This window comes from Felis catus, chromosome B4 (assembly GCF_018350175.1).
Source record: "Felis catus isolate Fca126 chromosome B4, F.catus_Fca126_mat1.0, whole genome shotgun sequence".
Classification (NCBI taxonomy): Eukaryota; Metazoa; Chordata; class Mammalia; order Carnivora; family Felidae; genus Felis; species Felis catus.
In genome coordinates, this window is record NC_058374.1 from 7,307,645 (window position 1) to 7,322,802 (window position 15,158).

The 15,158-nt window shown below is 44.2% G+C and overlaps 1 long non-coding RNA gene across 1 annotated transcript; it reads right to left on the bottom strand.

Annotated features, from left to right (window-relative positions):
* Positions 1-342: 342 nt before the first annotated feature.
* On the bottom strand, positions 343-11,712 carry LOC123386435. The gene is made up of 2 exons (XR_006600285.1): positions 10,953-11,712; positions 343-1,530 (listed from the first exon to the last, which is right to left on the bottom strand). It is a non-coding gene; the product is annotated as an uncharacterized LOC123386435 (long non-coding RNA).
* Between the last annotated feature and the right edge of the window lie 3,446 nt (positions 11,713-15,158).

Below are 15,158 nucleotides of genomic sequence, written 5' to 3' on the forward strand. Positions count from 1 at the left end.
GTGTATTAACACATTTCAAAAATCTTATGTGGTATCAAATTCTGTTGTGGGACCAAATAATTTTCAACATAAATTTTCACTGACACAAATGTGGGGCAGAGCATGCAAATGTCCCGTGGTCCTCAAGACAATTCTCCCTTATGAGGCACCGTCCTGTGCCTAACGGGACCCCTAGCATTCCTGACCTCATGGAGGAAATACTATCAGCAACACCTTTCAATTATAGGACAATCCAAAAAATGCCCCCATAAATTCCCAAAATGACCCCCGGTGGAGGTCCACTTTATGGTTCTGAAGCATTACAAAGGGGGCTTCATTTTTACCATAAAGCAAGATACTGTGCACATGTGAGTTTGTTTTTATTTCCATATTTACACACACACATGGGTAGTTCTCACATCCTCATGATCACAGAGGCTGCCAGAGTGCAAACCAACCTTAAGTATCAATAGGGACAAATACGATTTGTATTCCTTGACCTTTAAATGCTTTTGCCCAGAGATTAAGAATTCTGCACGGGAATTACACTATGCAGTTATACATGCGTAAGACATGCATAAATCCCAGAACTTGTAATTACTTAATACACCGTAAGTGCAAACACAGGAAATGACTGAGAATGCGTGTTTCATTTTTTGGTAAAAACTTACCAACAGTGCTTTGAACGCTGGCCTCCTTCCCGCGGTACAGGTCAGGACGCGAAGGGAGCCTCTTCTAACCTTGAGAACTGCCCACCCCTCCTAACTTTGGCTCCTCCTCCAAATTCGTTTCGTCTGTGCTTTCCAGGTGGCGCAGTATCTCCAAGCACGCCCTCACCTGTGTCTCCTGGTGGCGTCGCTTTCTCTGACACGTTCTCGTCACGACAACCACTTCCCTGGAGGGTGCCACCCAATTCGTCCCCACGGATTTTTCTGGCCGCACGTCCAGGGTCTCGAGGAGCAGTGACGGCCACGCCGCCCGGGGGCCTCCCTTCCCTGAGTCCATCCACGCTCAAGTTCAAATTCCTTTCCGGGGCCCACGCGCTCTTTCCCTCAGCCATTTTGTAAGGCGTCACGTGGGTTGATCACGTGGGGACACAAGCACCTGCTCTACTGCCTGTGTGAAGCCAATAACCACAGAGGCCAATCGGGAAAGAGAAGAGGCGGTGACGTCATTGGCCGTCCATCCTGGCGCATCTGCTGTTTACATATTGATTGGCGGACTGAGGGGCTGGCGGCGAAGGCCTTGACACAATTACTCCCGGGGATATACTGTGGTTGTAACTGAAATGTGGTTGGGGACCCGTGTTACTTAACCAAACCACGGCAGCTGAAATCCAGGCATATCAGAACCGTGCAAAGCAAGGGCTTCCTGTAAGATAATATTACGGTGTGTGTAATTGCATTTTCTGGAAAGTATACCACTCTCTTAGGAACAAAAGCTACAATCATCTGTGACTTTAAGTTTCCTCGCTTCCCCTCTTTAGGTACCAACACGGGAATATTCAAGAGCTGGCTGTATAGATGATTAAATCGACAAACTTATCTCCACCTAAAAGAAACAAAACTATAGTAAATTGCTTTATATAGATCAGATCCTATATAAAAGATAAGGCCATACATGTAAATGCATGTTTTACAAGGGATTTTGTTTGTTTCTTTGCTGTAATTTGAAGAGTGCCGTAGAACCACATTGACCCCAAATACTTATTCTTTTGGTATGCATTTATATACCGCCTTATTTTCAAAACGGGTCTCCAATAGGCTGTCCTCTAGAAAAGGCAAGAAAGAAGCTGGATGGGAAGAGGGTGGGTGATCTGAGACAAGCAGAAATGGGAGGAAGTCTTTTATTTTTAGCTTTCTGTTGAATGATGGAAGCTTCATTGTCCCTTGGTGTTCATCTTTCCACAGTTTACCCTCCCAATGCGGGAATACCTTCTACTCTCTTCCTAAAATCTGATCAAGCAGCCTCTGTTTAGACACTTTCATGACAGACATAGCATTAATAATAGTAATAATAATAATTTTATAATTATTATTATTATAGCAGTTACTACAAGACCTTGCTATGTGCCAATTATTAGATGGAATTCTCCTCTGCGAACCCAGCTGCTATGCAGGGAGAAGCCCGAGTCATATGGGGAGGCCACATAGAGGGAAACAGATGCTCTGGTCAAAGGCCTAGGCTGAGCTCCCCGCCAGTAGCACCAACACCAGCTACGTCATGAACTGTGTTGGATGTCATAATCCAGTTGACCCCAGGCACAGCCAACACCACACGGGGTAGAAGAACCACCTATCTGAACTCAGTCAACCCACAGACTCAGGAAAAATATTACACTGCTGTTTTAAAACCATGGAACATTCCAGATGCAGTCTTCTGGAAATATGGTGATTTAGACCATCTCCACAGGACAGTTTGGCCCAGTTTACCACCAATGGACCCTTGTCTTGGCCCAACGAATCCTGCCATATTGTGCCTCAGAGCAAAGTGCTGGCAGGTTCTTGGTGCTCATGGTGGTAGTTCTAGAACGGCCTGGTTTTACCCACTTGAATCTCCTCTACTCACAGCCTCCCCAGCCAGGACTAATCTTGCTCATTCTTCTGCCTCAGAGACGGGCTACCTGCTCAGTTCTGCCAGCTTGTGATTTCCTGGATTCTAACTTCTTTTGTCCATTTTGGTGCATGGTCTCCACAGGACGATCACCTCATAACGAACCTCCTGTTTAGCCAAGAGGTCTCCTGTTTGGAGAGTTGTGATATCCTCCCCATCTTCTCATTTTTGAATAGCATTTTTCTTGAGCCGTGTATTAACATTATATCCTCATAGGATATTTTTCAAATCCCTAACTTTCCTGACTACCCACCATGGTTTACCTCTAATTAATTAAAATCCTTCATGATATTTCATTCAGAATTGGATGCAGTATTCCAGGCGTAGTCTACCTTGGAGAATGCACTCAGACCTTACAAGACTGCTTGTAGAATTTATTTTTGCCTATAAAGATGCCTTTGAATTCTCAGTCTGTCTTCCAAGATATTAAGCATCTTCCCAACTACGTGTCATCTGAAATTTTGTTCAGCATCTAATTCAACTTTATTTCAAGTATCTTTTATTTGAACAGGTTCCGTGAATTTTAGGACCCTATTTCTCACCACTAAATTCTTTCCTGCAAGTTAACATTAATCTATTCATCAAAGCTTTTCTGCTTGGATTTGTTCAAACAACTGGTTCTATAATTAACCAGTTGAAAAATTATTCTATTTTCATTTTCCACTTCATCCATGATAAGCACATTAAAATCCATCTGTGCTTATGACAAATCTGGGTCTCCAGTTTAGAAACACCATGGTAAAAAAGAAGTCAAATTAGTTCAACTTGACATTAATCAAGCACTGTATAATCACTGATCCTTTAGGCAGTAAATAGCTCTTTGCCGTTCACAAGCTCAAAAATCAAGGGGAAGAACTTGGCTATGACATAGCAGCCGTGTTCGTGGGTTATGTGTGTTACCAGCCCCCAGCTCTGCTGACGAATTAGTTTGCGTCTCAATGCCTGACCTGGATCGGGCCTGTGTCTCTGGCCGTCAACATCAGCATACACCCAAAGATGCTTTCCTTTCTCCTGCTTCCTGACCCTTAAACATATCTGTACAGTGTTCTCTCAGCTTACCTTGGTTTTCAAACTTCTCTCCCGCTTCCCACGCAGCCACCCCTAGGATTTCAGTGCCCAGGCTGTGCCCTGTCCTCTGTGGTCTGTTGACCCTCCAATTCCACTGTATTCCTGTCCCACATCTAATGAGCCTTAGTTGTCAAAGCCCTTCCACATAGATGAAAAATCTGTTTTTGGTAAAAATAGAGTCAACTTCAAGTTCCCCAACCTAGGGCACCTGGCTGGCTCATTCGGTTGAGCTCCTGGGCTCCATACTGGGCATGGGGCCTGCTTGGGATTCTCTGTCTCTCCCTTTCTGCCAGTCCCTACTCTCTCTCAAAAAAAACAAATTAAGCTCCCCACCCTATAATTTATAGAATCTAAATTTCTTCTTTTTTGGAAGAAAACTGAAGTAATCTAATAGTGCTACTTTATAAGTTCCTTTATTTATTTATTTTTTTTGAGTAGGCTCCATGCCCAGTGTGGGACCCAACATGGGGCTTGAACTCATGACCCAGAGATTGAGATCTCAGCCGAGAGCCAAAGGTCAGATGCTTAGCCGACTGAGCCCCAGGTGCCCCATACAAGCTCTTTTAACCTAGAACTTCTTTCAGTTGCCTGGAATATCATTAGAAATGATTCATTTGGATTATTTCAGTGCAATCTTATTCTCCATGTTTCTCTTGGGTTTACTGTCCTCTCATCCATCGCTTCCACTACTCTTTTCAGATTCGTGGTCATATTCCAAGGAAAAACCCATCCGAATAAACTACTACAGAACATTACCGCCCCTTTTTCTGGCTGGAGACCTACAGCTTGTCTTAATTTTTTCCCACGTGTTCCAAATATAGTTTTAAAACTGAGTTTACGAGGCGCCTGGGTGGCTGAGTCGGTTAAGCATCCGACTTCGGCTCAGGTCATGATCTCGCGATTCATGAGTTCAAGCCCCACGTCGGGCTCTGTGCTCACAGCTCAGAGCCCGGAGCCTGCTTCGGATTCTGTGTCTCCCTCTCTCTCTGCCCCTCCCCCACTCATGATCTTTGTCTCTCTCTCTCTCTCTCTCTCTCTCTCTCTCTCAAAAATAAACTTTTAAATTTTAATAAAATAAAATAAATTCTGCTTGAAAAACCTAAAACAAATTGACTTCATTATGAGAAGGAAGCCATCAGAGTTCAAATATGTGTAAAAAACCAGACTTTCTCCATATTACGCCTCATCTGAACCAATGAACAAGTAGGTCAGGGTCAGATAGAGCTATTTGTAAGTTAGTTCACTTTCAACTTTGGACTTTTAAAAATATACTCTTTCACAATGAAGAAACTAGAACCAAATTTTATAAATGAGTGCTAGTTTTTGCCAAACTGTTAGCTAAGCTACAATGACTTATATTCAGAGTATGAACTTCAAGTTTATTGATGTTCCTTAGAATTTTCATTGCGCACTACATGAGTTATTATGTGGCATAAGCATTATAGTATAGGGAAATTTTCTTCTCTACACTTCCTATTGATTTATACAAATCTGAAAGTGAATATTCTTGTGGCATTTGCAGGAGTGATTTCCATCCTATAAAAGGAGTTTTAAGTAACAGCAGATACTTTCAATCACCAACTACAGCTGCCAGGCCCAAAGCTGGCTGGGAAAGCCCCAGGTTCAGGACCCAGTGACCTGAATACACATTACCCTGATAGGGAGCCATGGTGCTTCTAAAGATCAAGAGAGATCAAACATGGTGTTGTTGCAAGACCTTGGGAATGGAGATAGGCTATCAGCATAAAGAGAGAGGAGTGACCCAGGCCGCCCTTAGTGTGGTTTCCTCTGAGGTCATCTGAATATTAGATGACAATCCGGAGGTGAAATGGTCAATGGAAGGGGCCATAATGTTGGACATGCCACAGGGTCTCAACTGCTCGGAGGCACGATCTCTGCAGAGAATGCAAAGCTGTGACAGCATTTCTCCGTGAGGGTCTGGCTGAGAGCTCACCCAGCCGATCCAACATGAGGAGGGGGAACGTTTGTGTTCTCCCTTCCATCATTCCAGGAAGTACATTTTCCCAGAAGATACACCGCTGTGCAATTTCGATGTGAGGGAAAACCTGGGCAGAAAAGTAGAGACAGCTCTTAGTTCTAGGCTCTTAGTTTACATTCCGAGCTGGTTTTCTTTTGCCGTCTAGAACAATGACAGTAATGCTACAGAACAGCCGCAGCCACTGGCTTTGTGCCAGGCACCATTTGCCGAACCCCTCCCCCCCTTCGGTTACCCCCTCTTGGGCTGCCCTGTGACATAGATGCTATAACCTCATTCTACCGATGAGGAAACTGATTTACAGAGAGAGAAAGTAACCAGCTAAAGCCACACATCTCGTAAGCGATAGACTCTTGGGAACCAAATAGCATAATGGTAAAATGTGAAAGTATTTGGAAAAGTACAGGGATGAGAGGAAAAATTATTACTTTTATCACCTTCCAACAGAGATTCAAGCCCGTGCTGGTGCATAAGCGCCGGTGGTGTTCAAAAACACGGTCGTGACCACTGTATGCAGTGCGGGCAAACACATGTTCAGTGAGCGTGAGGTGTGCGCCCTTGGGAAAAGTTTGCAAGGCACATAGTGCATCTCACTGGAGGAGCCCCCAGAAGACACGAGTGATGAGTGTCAGCTACAGGAATCTGGAAAACATCGGTGACTGAAGTCGCAACTAAACGGGCTTTGGAAGATGGACAGGATTTTAACGGGTGGACACTGGAGAAAGAGGGGGCTCTCCAGGTGAAGGGAACCGTGTGAGGGAAAGCACGTGGTGGAAACGTCTGGGGATGAGCAAAGCGTCTGGCGTTGGGGAGCACAGAGCGTTTGCAAGACTTCAGAAGATGGGGCTGAAAGGCAGGAGGGCCAAGAGCCTCACATACCATGAAAAGCCGTCAGCTGGATCCGCCATAGAAAGAGAGGAAGGTTTATTGAGCCGGGCGAACAGCGTCAGAGATGGGCTTGGAGACTGCGATGGCAACAGGGTGAGGTGATAGATTCAGAAAAGGCAGGTGGGTCCTCTAGAAATACTGCCGACGTTCCAGAAACAGTGACAGTAAAGACAACAGGAATGGAGAGAAGAGGCAGTTGAGATCAGTTGGTAGGTTCCCGGAAACGCTCACCACGGCACTCGCAGCTGAGCCCAAGCATTTGGGAAGGAAAATTCACCCCCCAGATCACACAGTGTGTGCTAACCAAAACGAAACCAATGCAGACAATCCGACCCAAGTCACCTTCATTCACAGCAAAGGCCACTCCACCTTTAATAGATACACCTGTTGAGCTTAGATCTCTATCTTGTTTAAACCAAATTAGCTGGCATATAAAACAAGTGATTTTATGTATTCTGCCAAGTTTGCTTTTATCAGTTGCTTAAAATATTGCTAACTCATTTGAACCTGATATTTTGCTTTTTAAAAATTACTTTTTTTAATAAATTTTTTTATTAACGTTTATTCATTTTCGAGAATGAGAGAGACAGAGCACGAGCAGGGGAGGCGCAGAGAGAGAGGGAGGCCCAGAATCCGAAGCAGGTTCCAGGCTCTGAGCTGTAAGCACAGGGCCCGATGCGGGGCTCGAACTCACAGACTGTGAGATCATGACCTGAGCCGAAGTCAGACACTTAACTGACCGAGCCACCCAGGTGCACCTAAAAAATTACTTTTTAAATGCTTATTTATAGGGGCGCCTGGGTGGCTCGGTCGGTTAAGCGCCCGACTTCGGCTCAGGTCATGATCTCACAGTTGTGAGTTTGAGCCCCACGTCAGGCTCTGGGCTGACAGTGTGGAGTGGGCTTGGGATCCTCTCTCTCCCTCTCTCTCTCTGCCCCTTCCATGAACGTGCACACTCACTCTCTCTCAAAAATAAATAAACATTTTAAAAAATGGTTGAGAGTAAATTTATGCTACATGCTTTTACTATAATTTAAAAAAATGCATATATAAGTACATATGTATATAAAACAATTAGCATTTCCATTTCTCATATTTACTTCAAGTTCTTTTCTCTAAGAAATAATAACAGATACCACTGATGTCTCCTCCTTTCCCTTTCTCTGTCCCTCCCCTGGGAAACCATTATTGAAAATTAGTAGGCGTTATTCCAATGCATGTTTTCATAGTTTCCCTACAAGCGTATACATCCATATACAATACAGTACTATTGTTTTGTGTGTTTAAAAATTATACTTTTCTTAATGTTTACTTGTTTTTAGAGGGGGGGAGGGGCAGAGAGAGTGGGGGAGGGGCAGAGAAAGAGGCAGAGAGAGAATCCCAAGTAGGCTCCACGCTGTCAGCACAGAGCCCGACGTGGGGCCCCAACTCACGAACCGTGAGATCACGACCTGAGCCAAACTGAAGAGTTGGACGCTAAGCCAACTGAGCCAGCCAAGCGCCAGTGACAGTGAATCTTATCCTTTTAATTTCTGCAGTAGCTTTCGCCCCAAGACCCTTCAAAAAGTCAGTGAGGGGACGCTGTGAGTAATGGCTGAGAAAGTCTCCTTTATAGGGTTGACCCTCTGATAGGCATGTGGCAGCCACAAAGCGTGGCTTGGTGACTCCCCTGTGGTTTTACTTGAGGGGCTCCCCAGCCCCTACTTAAACCACATGCCTGCACGTCACCTGTATCTATACATCCTGAGCATTTGGATGAATGTCACCCAAATGCCCATTATCAAGCCGGGAGAGTCTGGTGCCCAGGGTTCCCAGCTGTGAATCTCATTGGCTCCCACGTTCTCGGATCCTGTGTCCACGTAGGTGACCACTCAATCTTCCCGAGAATGGTGGCCATGGAAAACAAGACAGATCACAGGAGCCTGTAGTCATCGGTCCCCCATGCTGGACACACTTCTCCTTTCTCTTAACTCTGCTGGAAATACAAGAGGTGCCTAAATAAATACTGACTTCTTTGCTTTCCCTCTAAACCCCTGCCATCAAAATTTCCAATGGATATAGAGCCCTAGAGGCCCCCCAGTCAGGTCCCCTCTTCCAGTCCGCTACCTTACCAGAGTGGGGACGACGTGAAATGTAGCGGGAAGCTCCAGGCCACCAGAAGCTGGGCCCAGGATAAGACACATTTGCTTTGTCACACAGTTTTTCCCCGGGCTGGGGCTGCCTAGTTCAGTCCTTCGCCGAAGAGGCCACATTTCTTGTTTGTTGCGAGGAAAATAAAATTCTGCCAGGACTGGCTAATATATAAAATTTCCTCACTGTGTTGGTCTGAAATGTGGGTTTTATGTGCTATTCTTACAGGGAAAGTTTGGTGATAAAGCATAAAATCTAAGGTACATCATGACTACCCTAAAGACAGCAGCAGCTCTAAATAGCATATGAAGGAAAACTTCATAAGGCGTTTAGCAAATGTGTAAGGAAGTGTGCTGGCAGGTGCTGAATTAAGATTCACTGTCACAAATCTGAAAAATAGGAGAGGTAACTTCATGGATAAAAATGGTTCAATAAGTATTAAACTCTGGTTTTGCGTGCCCTAAATCTCATTGCATAGAAATCAATCTTTAGTGATGAAAGTAGTTCCTGGGGCAACTGGCTGGCTCAGTCGGTTAAGCGTCCAACTCTGGATTCCGGCTCAGGTCATGATCTCACAGTTCATGAGTTTGAGCCCCAAGAGGGGCTCTGCGTGGACAGTGTGGAGCCTTCTTGGGATTCTCTCTCTCCCTCTCTCTCTCTCCCTCTCCCCTTCCCCCACACTCACACACACGTGCTCTCTCGCTCTCTCTCAAAATAAATAAATAAACTTTAAAAAAAAGGAATTCATAACTATAGCTAATGTTTATTGAGCCCTGAGTACATGGCGAGGATTTTATATGTGTTATTGTCCTTAATGCCGACGAGAACCGTGTGAGAATGAGTGAGGGACCTGGCCTGCCGGGGCAGCTGTGACAGAATACCACTCTGGGTGGCTTACACATCAGACATTTTGATTTCTCATGGTTCTGGAGGCTGGGAAGTTGAAGACCAAGATTTAATCAGCCAACTGGGCTTCTGGTGAGTGCTCTCCCCCAGGCTTGCAGACAGGCTCCTTCTCACTGTGTCCTGTACGCCCGCCCGCCTGGCAGGGAGTGGGGGGTAGAGAGGGAGGGAGAGAACTCTCTGGTGTCTCTCCTTATAAAGACACTAATTCTGTAGGATCAGGATTTTATGGGTTTTATGACCCTCTTTAAGCTTAATTATCTCCTCATAGACCCCATGTCTAAACACAGTCACCTTGGGGGTTAGGGCTTTTTTTTTTTTTTTAATTTTTTTTTTTTAACGTTTATTTATTTTTGAGACAGAGAGAGACACAGCACGAACGGGGGAGGGGCAGAGAAAGAGGGAAACACAGAATCGGAAGCAGGCTCCAGGCTCTGAGCCATCATCAGCCCAGAGCCCCACGCGGGGCTCGAACTCGCAGACCGCGAGATCGTGACCTGGCTGAAGTCGGACGCTTAACCGACTGCACCACCCAGGCACCCCCGGGGGTTAGGGCTTTAACATACGAATTTGGAGAGCACATAATCCAGTCCATAGTAGTGGGGAGCTTTCTCATTTTACTGATAAGACTCAAAGAGATTCGAAGATCACGTGAGGTCTCACAACTCGTAAGTGAAAGAACCAGGATTATGAACACAGGAAGCCAGACCCCAAAGCCCAATGTTCTTAACCATTATCCTACAGAAGAAAGGATAAATTGTTCATAAACCCTCCACCTAGGGACACCTAGGTCGCTGAGTCTGTTAATCGTCCAACTTTGGTTCAGGACAAGATCTCGTGGTTCGTGAGTTCGAGCCCCACGTCGGGCTCTGTGCTGACAGTTCGGAGCCTGGAGCCTGCTTTGGATTCTGCGTCTCCCTCTCTCTGCCCCTCCCCTGCTCATGCTCTGTCTCTCAAAAATAAATAAACATGAGAGGGAGGAGCCAAGATGGCGGCACAGCATGGAAGTTTTTCGTGTGTCTGGCATCCATGAAATGCAGCCAGACCAACACGGGACCATCCTGCACACCTAGAAAACTGACTTGAGGATTAACACCACAATCTGCACAACCCAAACCACAGAACTCGGCAGGTACGCGGGGCGGAGAGGCGAACTGGGGGAGAGCGGAGGGCGGGGAGCCTCCGGAGAGAGGACGAAGATGATGGGGGAGGGGAGAATACGGAAAAGCATCCCCCTCAAAAGCAGCTGGAGAGAAGGTGGAAAAAAGGAAACAGCCGCAGGGACTGAACCTAAAAAGGAGAAAGGAGAGGGTTTAAGTGCCATTAAGACCATAAGCAGGGGGCGCGCATAGGCTGCAGCCCCGCAGCTCCATACCTGGCGGTGCTCTGGTGGGAGGGATGAATCCCCAGGAGCGGAGTGGGGTCTGGGAGTCTTGGGGCCACATGGGGAGCGGCGGTTCCCCTGCTGGGAGGACACCTGGTAGAAGCTGTGTGGCTCCCCGCCACCAAAGGCAAGGCCCCAGGGGACCCCGGAGAACCACCACATTCGCTGGAGCTGGAAACAAGGTCGCTGGGGGTGGAGCCTGGCGCCAGGCGTGTGTTGCGATTTGCCGTCATCCCGGAGGCGCTGCTGCTACACTGTCTCGAGAACTTTTTCTGGGGCGGGCTGGCATCCGGCCACAGTTTTGGGGCAGCAGCGGCAGCAGCCTGGTACCGAGAACATTCCTGGGTGTGGCCGGCACCCGGCCATCGCTGGTGAGAGACTCCCGCAGACGGGCGGGACAGGTCAAAGCCGCCCTCGCTCACAAGTAAGAGGTTGGGAGAAACAGCCGCATAGGAGACAAAACTCCGGAGAGAGGTACTACTCGGGGCTCGGTCACGGACTGGGTGAAAGCGGGGAGTGGATGGAAGCCGGAGACAAAGGTCGGGAACGCGATTGCTGATGGGGAGAACAGAATTCTGGTACTAGAGACTGATTGCTGGGGGACACCATTTTCACCGCTATCACGCATGCGCGTACACACACCTACACGCTCCCCAACGATCCACCCCAGGAGGCCAGCAGTGCCACCTAGTGGAGAGTGGAGCTGTTACACCAAGCCCCGCCCACCTGGGCCAACCTCGCTCTTCAGGAACACAAGTCTCTCCGCCTGCTTAATTCATAAACTATAAAGCGCTTCATAGTCTGACTTCTAGGGGAAAATGAAGTAATTTCAGTTGTATTTCAGTCTGTTCACTGGTCCATCTATTCAATTTTCCTTCTTTCTCTTTTCTTTTTTTTTTTTGTTTTCTCTTTTTTGTTTCTTTTTCTTGAAAACAGAAAGAGAAAAAATTCATTTTTATTGTCAATTTTTATTAAAATTTTTTTCTTTCATTTTTTTCTACTGTAGTTTTTACTTCCGTGCAAAGTTTTTCAAATTCCATTTTACTTCCATCATTTCATTTTAGTCTACTTCAGTGTATTCATTTTTTTCAAATTTTCAAATAATTTCCTTTTTTTCTTCTTTCTCATTTTTTCTCTAATCTATCAAGCCCCTTTCAACATCCAGACCAAAACACACCTAGGATCTAGCATCATTTATTTGATTTTGTGTGTGTGTGTTTTATTTTAATTTTTTAATTTTAATTTTTTTAATTTTAATTTTTTTTACCTCATTAATTCCTTTTCTCCCATCAAAATGACAAAATGAAGGAATTCACCCCAAAAGAAAGAGCATGAAGAAACGACAGCCAGGGACTTAACCAACACAGATACAAGCAAGATGTCTGAACCAGAATTTAGAATCACGATAATAAGAATCCTAGCTGGAGTCGAAAACAGATCAGAATCCCCTTCTGTGGAGATAAAAGAAGTAAAAGCTAGTCAGGATGAAATAAAAAATGCTATAACTAAGCTGAAATCTCGAATGGATGCTGTGGTGGCAAAGATGGATGAGGCAGAACAGAGAATCAGCGATATAGAGGACAAACTTATAGAGAATAATTAAGCAGAAAAAAAGAGGTAGATTAAGGCAAAAAAGCACGATTTAAGAATTAGAGAAATCAGTGACTCATTTAAAAGGAACAATGTCAGAATCATAGGGGTCCCAGAAGAGGAAGAGAGAGAAATAGGGGTGGAAGGGTTATATGAGCAAATCATAGCGGAAAACTTTCCTAACCTGGGGAAAGACACAGACAGCAAAATCCAGGAAGCACAGAGGACCCCCATTAGATTCAACAAAAACCGACCATCAACAAGGCATGTCATAGTCAAATTCACAAAATACTCAGGCAAGGAGAGAATCATGAAAGCAGCAAGGGGGAAAAAGTCCTTAACCTACAAGGGAAGACAGATCAGGTCTATCTAGGATCAGACCTAGCTACAGAAACTTGGCAGGCCATAAAGGAGTGGCAGGATATATTCAAAGTGCTGAATCAGAAAACTATTCAGCCAAGAATTCTTTATCCAGCAAGGCTGTAATTCAAAATAGAAGGAGAGATAAAAAGTTTCCCAGACAAACAAAAATTAGAGTTTGTGACCACTAACCCAGCCCTGCAAGAAATTTTAAGGGGGACTCTCTGAGAGGAGAAAAGATGAAAAAAAACAAATAAATAAATAAAGACCAAAAGTAACAAAGACTAGAAAGGACCAGAAAACACCACCAGAAACTCCAACTCTACAAGCAACATACTGGTAATAAATTCATATCTTTCAGTTCTCACTCAAAACGTCAATGGACTCAATGCTCCAATCAAAAGACATAGGGTAACAGAACGGATAAGAAAACAAGATCCATCTATATGCTGTGTACAAGAGACCCACTTTAGACCTAAAGACACCTTCAGGTTGAAAATAAGGGGATGGAGAACCATCTATCATGCTAATGGTCGCCAAAAGAAAGCCGAAGTAGCCATACTTATATCAGACAACCAAGACTTTAAAATAAAGACTGTATCAAGAGATGAAGAAGGGCATTATATCATAATTAAGGGGTCTATCCACCAAGAAGACCTAACAATTGTGAACATTTATGTTCCAAATGTGGAGCACCCAAATATATAAATTAATTAATCACAAACATAAACTCATTGATAGTAATACCATAATAGTAGGGGACTTCTTCAACACCCCACTCACAGCAATGGACAGATCATCTAATCAAAAAATCAACAAGGAAACAATGGCTTTGAATGACATACTGGACCAGATGGACTTAACAGATGTATTCAGAACATTTCATCCTAACGCAGTGGAATATACATTGTTCTCTAGTGCACATGGAACATTCCCCAGAATAGACCACATACTGGGACACAAATCAGCCCTCAAAAAGTACAAAAAGATCAAGATCATATCATGCATATTTTCAGACCACAGTGCTATGAAACTCGAAATCAACCACAAGAAAAAATTTGGAAAGGTAACAAATACTTGGAGACTAAAGAAATCCTACTAAAGAATGACTGGGCTAACCAAGAAGTTAAAGAGGAAATTAAAAAGTTCATGGAAGCCAATGAAAATGATAGCACCACAACCCAAAACCTCTGGGATGCAGTAAAGGCAGTCATAAGAGGAAAGTATATAGCAATCCAGGCCTTCCTAAAGAAGGAAGAAAGATCTCAGATACACAACCTAACCTTATGCCTTAAAGAGCTGGAAAAAGAACAGCAAAGAAAACCCAAAACCAGCAGAAGACAGGAAATAATGAAGATTAGAGCAGAAATGAATGCTATCAAAATAAAAAAACAAAAACAAAAACAAAAAACAGTAGAAAAGATCAATGAAACCAGAAGCTGGTTCTCTGAAAGAATTAACACAGTTGATAAACTACTAGCCAGTTGGATCAAAAAGTAAAAGGAAAGGACCCAAATAAATAAAATCAAGAATGAAAGAGGAGAGATCACAACCAACACAGCAGAAATGAAAACAATAATAAGAGAATATTATGAGCAATTATATGCCAATAAAATGGGCAATCTGGAAGAAATGGACAAATTCCTAGAAACATATACACTGCCAAAATGGAAACAGGAAGAAATAGAAAATTTGAACAGACCCATAACCAGTAAAGAAATAGAATTAGTAATCAAAAGTCTCCAAAAAAATAAGAGTCCAGGGCCAGATGGCTTTCCAGGGGAATTCTACCAAACATTTAAGGAAGAGTTAACACCTATTCTCTCGAAGCTGTTCCAAAAAATAGAAATGGAAGGAAAACTTTCAAACTCTTTCTAAGAAACCAGCATTACCTTGATTCCAAAACCAGAGACCCCACTAAAAAGGAGAACTATAAACCAATTTCCCTGATGAACATGGATGCAAAAATCCTCAACAAGATAGTAGCCACTGAGATCCAACAATACATTAAAAAAGTTATTCACCGCGACCAAGTGGGATTTATACCTGGGATGCACGGCTGGTTCAATATCTGCAAAACAATCAATGTGATTCATCACATCAATAAAAGAAAGGACAAAAACCATATGATCCTCTCAATAGATGCAGAGAAAGCATTTGACAAAATACAGTATCCTTTCTTGATAAAAACCTTCAAGAAAGTAGGGATAGAAGGATCATACCTCAAGATCATAAAATCCATATAAG